The following is a 7306-nucleotide window of genomic DNA, read 5'->3' as shown; positions in this document are numbered from 1 at the left end:
CGGGAACATTGTTGGTTTAATTTAGGCTTTATCTTGGAGGAGAAATGTCGTCAAGATGTCCCATCAGCTACGGCCGTGGATCTTGGTCCTCCTAATGCTGTGACCCTTCAACACAGTTCCTCATGTTGTGGTGAACCCCCAACCAGATGATTATTTTTCTGTTGCTACATTCTAACTGTAATTTTGCTATGGTTATGAATCATACTCTAAACATCTGTGTTTCCTGACAGTCTTGGGCTGCTGTGAAAGGGTCATTTGACTCAAAATGGTGGAGTACCTCTGAACTAGAGCCACCTGCCCAGCTGGCTTCATCGTTTGCAAAAACATATTGTCTTTTTAATTCTTCCTATGTCCCAAGTCTGTTAAATGTTTCACTGGTAACATTTAGCTGTTTTCCCCGCGGGAAGGCAGTTTCCTGGGACATTCTCTGTGCTTCAGTCCTGTCCTTGAGACCCATCTCCAGCTGCGGCTCACTGCGCTCTCATTAACTATCCATGGACAGGGACAGGGGAAGGGAGAATGTCCCATCACGCATGCGGTTTGATCTCCAGCCACGGGCGCAGACCCTTGGTGTTTAATGTTTCCTTCTCTGCGGCCACCGGATAGGTGTCTCTGGGCGGTTGTGCTTGGATAAGAGTGTACTATGTCTTCACGAAGCATGCTGCAACTGTCTAGGAGCCATATTGTGTTCTCTGTCTATAGGTTCCGGAGTTAAGCTCCTATCTAGCAACAAACAGGCCAGGCTGGAAGACCCCTGTCATGTACAACACTCCTCAGGTGGCTATGGGCTGGAGCCCAAGGCCGCCAGGGAGGAACTTCCAACACCACTGGTCCTTGACATCTGAAGACTCTGACGAGGATCTTGGGTCCCAGCTGGCAGGGTCCAGTCCCACAGCCACCTTCAGAAAAAAGAGGCTATCGACTGTTGAGGACCTGGAGAATTCCAGTGTGCAGGTGGAGCCCCATCCAGACCCTTTAGCTGCAGAGGAAGAACCACGCATGTCAGCCTCGTTGAACAAGGAGTGTCAGAAGACAGAGGCCCTGCAGGACATGAGCTGGCCAAAGAACCCGAGGATGCCTGGAATTTCAGACAGCCCCTGGCAGAGAAGACGAGACCCAAAGAAGCGGGCAGCTGCAGTAGGTCTCCTGCCTCCCACCCCAGCCCTGTCCCTAGGGACTCTAGGTCCCTGTATGATTCCCAGCTGTGGTATGAGGGGGCATTTACCCTCCATCACTCAGGTTCCTCTGGCCCCAAGCATGGGGCTGTGCACAGTATACCCACCTCTGCACATGAGGTCACAAGGCCTTCCAGCTTTCTGACACCCGATGCTCAGATATCTCAAGACAGCTTTTTGTTCAGAAGGGAGGCTTTGCCTGAGGACACCATGACTTCCCAGCGCTGGTCTCTGCAAACCTAGTCCCCAGAGCAGGCTCTGGCTGTTCTTTGTCCCAGGTCTCTAACTCATGGCATCTATGTGCTATGAGTGTCTGTCTCCAGTACTGAGGGTTCAGTAGAGAAGCTGTTGACAGGAATTGTCTTTACTGCACTTTGATCTGTGCCTAGAACACAGCAGGATGCTGTTACTGCCTGGGAGGGTACTGAGATCTCTGGGCCTGGCTGAGCTGCCTCAATCCCTTCCCTTGCCACAGTACTGGGACAGAGATGGCTCAGTCTCACACAGTAGGAGCACAAGCCACACCTAACCCTTGTTCTGAGGTGCTTCTCCCTCTCTGGATGCCAGGGCCAATCTTTACCAGAGCCCTGGTGATTAAGTGACCAGCAGGAAGCATCCTGGCAAGAGCAGAGGCCAAAGCAGATGGAGCATTAAGAACATATATCTTTAGGCCAGGTATGGGGGACGCTGTAACCACAACAGTGCAAGTCAGAGGCAGGAGGCCAGCCTAGGCTACATCAGGGAGACCATCTCAGCAAACACATGCTATCTGCCAGTTTCCAGCTCCTGTCCACAGATCCTGCTTCCAAACTCTCACCTCTGTTAACTGACCACTGGAAGCCTGCAGTATTATAAGAGGGCTATATAGGGAAGCTCTGGAGGAATTTTCTTCCAACTCATTTCTCCCCTGTATCCCTCCTAAGGATGCTAACCTCTAGGGTAGCAATATCAGTATAGCCAGCCACTTTCAAAGGCCCCTGCCTTCTACCCACCGTCTGCAGATTTTAGACTATCACTCTGATACACTTCAGGTGCTGACCTCCTCTGAGACTGAAAGCCTAGGTCTGGGATCTATACTTGGGGGAACACACAGAAGACAGGGAGGGAGAGCCCTGTGGTTTTGGCTGCTGTCTTAGACCTGGACGAGGGTCCCAGGCCTGCTGGTACTTATTTTCCTCAAGTGCATTGTTCATGTTGGTTACCAATAATGACAGCAGATTGTTGTCTGTCTTCTACACAGATGCAACGCTTGCAGCAATGGGAGGCCCAGATGCTTCTGGAAATTGAAGAGGCAGTCCATCATGAGCTTACCATCCAAGATGGGACCCTTAGCATGGAGTTTTCTGACCAAACCCAGGGGCCACTTAGCTTTGGCACAGTCAGTGTAGAAGCCCAGGACCCTACTACCTTGGAATAATTTGATCATCTACACCACACACTACAGTTGGCCCAGGTGGGTAAGGTGGGAACAGACCTTGTTACCCAAACTGTAAGGTGGGGAAGAATTGCCTAGGCCTGAGGGAGGTTGAAGGGGCACATCAAGGGACAGAGTTGGTAGTTTGAAAGAGAATGAGCTTCTTCATGTTCTTGAAAAGGTCACTGGGCTTGATTGAACCTGTGCCCTCTAGTGCCTGGCTGTGACCTCAGGGACAATTTCTCTGCTCCTCTGACCCTTGTTTTCCTTATCTGAAAACTGACAAAAACGTTATCAGGTGCAATACAAAGCATATGGACCCAGCTGCAGCTGGCCTGGCTCCCTCTGCCCTGGGAAAAGCCCTGTGCACTGGGGACTTCCTGATTCTCTGGGCTGAGTTCACTCAGGCTTCAGTGAGGCAGAACCAGAAGGAAATGGGCCATGGAGTTCTGAAATACTAGGCCAAATGTAAGTGTGGTTGGCCTTAAGTTCCGACCTTGCCCTGGGAATTCAGCTAGGCCCAATGGTGGAGAATACAGGCAGAGGTCATCATCTGGGTGGGATCAGGGATGATACAGATGGAGAAAGGGGGTTGGTGTGTGTCCCCTGAGGATGGAAGAAACAGGGAAAGAGTACAGATTAGGATTTGGGTTTTAGTTTCCTCAAAAATGGATGGGATTGATTTCTCACTGGTTTTCAGGGGAGCATGGTTATAAAGGTCCAATTTCTAGACACCTGGAGAGCTGCAGCTGCCACTCAAGGCCATGCTGTGTGCAGGGCCAGGGGAATAGAGCCAGCCCTGTGGTAATCTGGGTAGTTGCTCCCCTTGCCCAGTTTCTCCCCATGTCCTAGCTGATGGATGTATCTCCAGATGATGTAAGGAGGAGACACTAGATGGCCATGCTTGGAGCTTCAGTTAACACCAGACTGCCTCCAAGTACTCTCAGGCTGGCCTCTTCATGTAGATGCTGCGGCCACTTAAACGTAGAGATGGATTTTACTCTTGGATGTTTGCTGTTTCCTTGCTAAAAACAGACGTGTTTCTAGTCCTAGTGTAGTCTACCCCACTTCCTGCCTCTCCTGTCCACAGTGGCTGCAGATAAACAGCTAACACGACAGTGAAATGTCTTAAAAGGAGAAAGTGGTGGTACAAAAGTAGGGCCAAGGTGTATGTGGGGTCCAGGGCCTTCCGCTTGCAGCCACAGGTAACAGGTTGCATTGTCTGCTTTCAGGAGGAGGCCAGTCGCTGCAGCTGTGGCAGGAACTTTGGATTCCATGCCATGTTCTCTATGAGTTGTAATTTATTTTATATTTAAACATCTGCATATTTTCGAGCCACTTCCTATTAAAATAATTCTCTATTTTAGTTTGTGTAATTATCTGGTTATAAAAATCAGTCTTGAGAGAGTGTCAGGGCTTTATTAATTTTTTTCAAATAAGACAGAATACTATTTTTAGACCTGATGAGAACTGTGTAACACAGAGATGGAGATGAACGCATCAGAGAAAAGTCCTTCCAATCTTCATTATTAAAAATAAACTCTTTGCATGAGAACTATTTCCAAAGTTTGTGCTTGAATGCAAATCAATTCCTATGTGTAGCCAAGAGAATTCTATTTCAACCTCACTTCTCAAAGACTGAAATTCAAACACAGAATGAGTTCAGGGAAGCAGCTTGGGGCAATGTGTTCTTAAAAGAAAGAATTGCAGCCCTTGGAGGAGGGACTTAGATAATTTCTGGACATTTATGTTAGTTTTCTGGATTACTGTGTATTTGCCTGGTTAGAGTATACTTTACACTTAACAGACTCAGTTGAAGGCATTAGAATGTCATTCTTGGGGCTGGCAAGATGGCTCGGTGAGATAAGGGTGCTTGCTGCCACGTCTGCCAGCCTGAGTTTGGTCCCTGGAGTCCATACAGTAGGAAAGAACTGACTCTTACACATTGTCCTCTGACCTAAAACACCCGCTTGTGTTCTCACATATAAACAAAACAAAATGTAAAAAAATTATTTAAAACATGCCATTTGGGAGGACGCTTCACCAACCGGGCAGTATAAGTCATCTACACTCATCTGCAGCAAGACACTGATGGGCAATTCAGATAATGCAAGGTCCCTTTTGGACTCTGATACTTGCTGTGCAAACGGCAGGATTCCCAAGGTAGCAATCCCGTGATAACTGATGAGTCGTGGTCCTTGGTGATGTGGTCAACATGGTTGCTTAGAGATAAGCATGGATTATTTGAGTATGCAAGACCATGTTTTGGAAAACAGCAGTCCTAAAACTTCCAAGAAAAAAATAGAAATAGTCTGCTTCCTGGCAGCTCCAATTTGCAACGTCCCCAGTCTCTGAGAGGATTTTCCCTCTAGCTAATCGTTTGCAGTTACACTTGTCTGCACACGATGCCTCAACACTGGCACCCATTTCTCACGGAGTATGGTTGGGGAACAAATTTCCAATTCTATGACATGCCTGTCTTGGGTTTGAGTTACCTCATGGAGGGACATCTTTGTTCTGACTAGAAATCATGGGTCGACATGGGGCTTCCTGCTGCATTGCCATTTCCCACGGCTGCAGGATGAGTGAGTGACCTGGAGCACAGAGACTCACAAGCACGCCCTTTACCATGGCCCTGCTCTGGGGTCCCAGAGTGAGACTGAGGTCACTTCTTACCTACAATGACTAGACAGAAATCTACCCCCAAGTTTGTTCAAATTGGCTGATTCTGTTCCTTTGGGTTACCAATAACTGGCTGGGGTCTTTCTGTTGTACTCAGAATTGTGGGTAGACAAAGGAAAGTGCCTTTGTTATGGGCAGGCAACCAGCCAGCTCCAAAACAAGGACTATTGCTCCAGGCTCTAAAAGACAGAGGCCATTTTTCATGCCCTGGGGTTATAGGCTTATTGCTATGGCCATTGTCATCCGCATTGGCTGGCAGTGGCAGCCACAGGAGTGCCCACTAGTCTGGCAGCTTTCAAGCAGGACTTGGAGGCCGGGACCCTCAGGCAGACAGGAACAAGCATTGTAACTTCCTGAGCTCTGTGGGTGGTGGAGTGAAGACAGTCTTGCTCTTTGGGGCTGATAATCCCGTTTTCAAGCAGCTGGGATAACAGGGCAGAGTCTAACAACTTAGAATTAGGTCCTCAAAGTCTATCCAAGAGAATCTAAAATTTAAAAGATGTCCTATTTTCAAAACCACCTACATGAACATTGAGAGTGATGTAACCGTTCCGCAGTACTGAAGGCCAGCTTAGCCCCTGCTAAGGTAGGGCAAGGCCTTCCAATCTGCTCCCCTGTAGTCGCAAGTCTGAGGTCTTGTTCCCTTGCTGGATGTCAGAAGAGAGATGCTCTGATCCAAGATGCTGTCTTCCTCTTCCTAGTCATGCAGCTAGCTAACCTTCTGAGTCAGTGGTATTGCTGGGTCTAGGGGTAGCGAAAAATGAGGACTACTGAGAACTCAAGAACAATGGCAATGGGTTTCTGATCCTACTGCACGCACTGGCTTTGTGGGAGCCTAGGCAGTTTGGATGCTCAACTTGCTAGACCTGGATGGAGGTGGGGGTTCCTTGGACTTCCCACAGGACAGGGAACCCTGATTGCTTTTCGGGCTGAGGAGGGACTTAATTTGGGGAGGGGGAGGGAAATGGGAGGCGGTGGCGGGGAAGAGACAGAAATCTTTAATAAATAATTTAAAAAAAAAGAAAGGACAATGAGAGCAGCAGATATATAGTAGTAGTCCAGGGGCAGAATGCTTGCCTAACATGTACAGAGATGATGAAGACATCACAGAAAGCAAAATGAAAAAAAAAAAAAAACTGAGTCCTTAGCTAGAGGAAGTTCTGAAATATTCAAGATGTAATGTTACTGACAGACTAAGCCTGGAGAATCCATATTAACATTTAAATGTTACCAGAGAAATATCTGAGGTTCACAGAAGTCTATGACTAACATCCAGGCAAGAAAAGTGAAGGGATGGTGGTGTAAAAACAAACATGACTTTATGTGACATTTTGAATACTAATGCCCCCATGCCCACGAATGAACATGAAAGGAGCCAGGAATGGCTCCAAAACATTTGTCTTTTCAGTGAGTCGGGCCAGAGTTTAGTCAAGCAATTTTTCTCTTTTATTTTTGTTAAATAAGACTCCAGAGAGTATAGTGCAAACACTGAGTAGTAGAAAAGTTGCGATTAAGAAATGTACATTCACATTCACATTTCAGTTCATCCACGTTTTAAATAAAAATAGGGCAAATTATTCAATTACTTGTCTCCGTTTAACAATCTTGAAAAAGACTGGAAGGTGCTCTACAGAGTTGACATAAAAATAGACCCGTATTGATTATACAAATCTATTGTGAGAGGTTACCCAGTGATATTGAGTTATTGTGACTATAATCATCGCGTTCTCTCAGCTACGGACGCATCTGGTGAGTCTGTGTGGGAGAAAATGCCCCCTTTGTCCATGCACCCTTCATCCCACTAAGGGACTCGAAGCTTTCTTGATAAACACAGGACACAGGTGCTTACATGCCTATTTTTTTTTTTTTTAAGTAAGGACATACAGAAGTGGATTTTGGGGCTTATACTTGAAATCGAGATGTGGTTACTGCTAAGATATGATCATAATGACAGTCCCGTTTGTGCAAACTGGTGAGCAATCAGCTTACGTGAGAGGATGGTGGGAAAGGGAGCACGGGCTGACGGGAGAGGATG

This window comes from Microtus ochrogaster, linkage group LG1 (assembly GCF_000317375.1).
Source record: "Microtus ochrogaster isolate Prairie Vole_2 linkage group LG1, MicOch1.0, whole genome shotgun sequence".
Lineage (NCBI taxonomy): Eukaryota > Metazoa > Chordata > Mammalia > Rodentia > Cricetidae > Microtus > Microtus ochrogaster.
Note: the sequence above shows the minus strand (reverse complement) of the source record.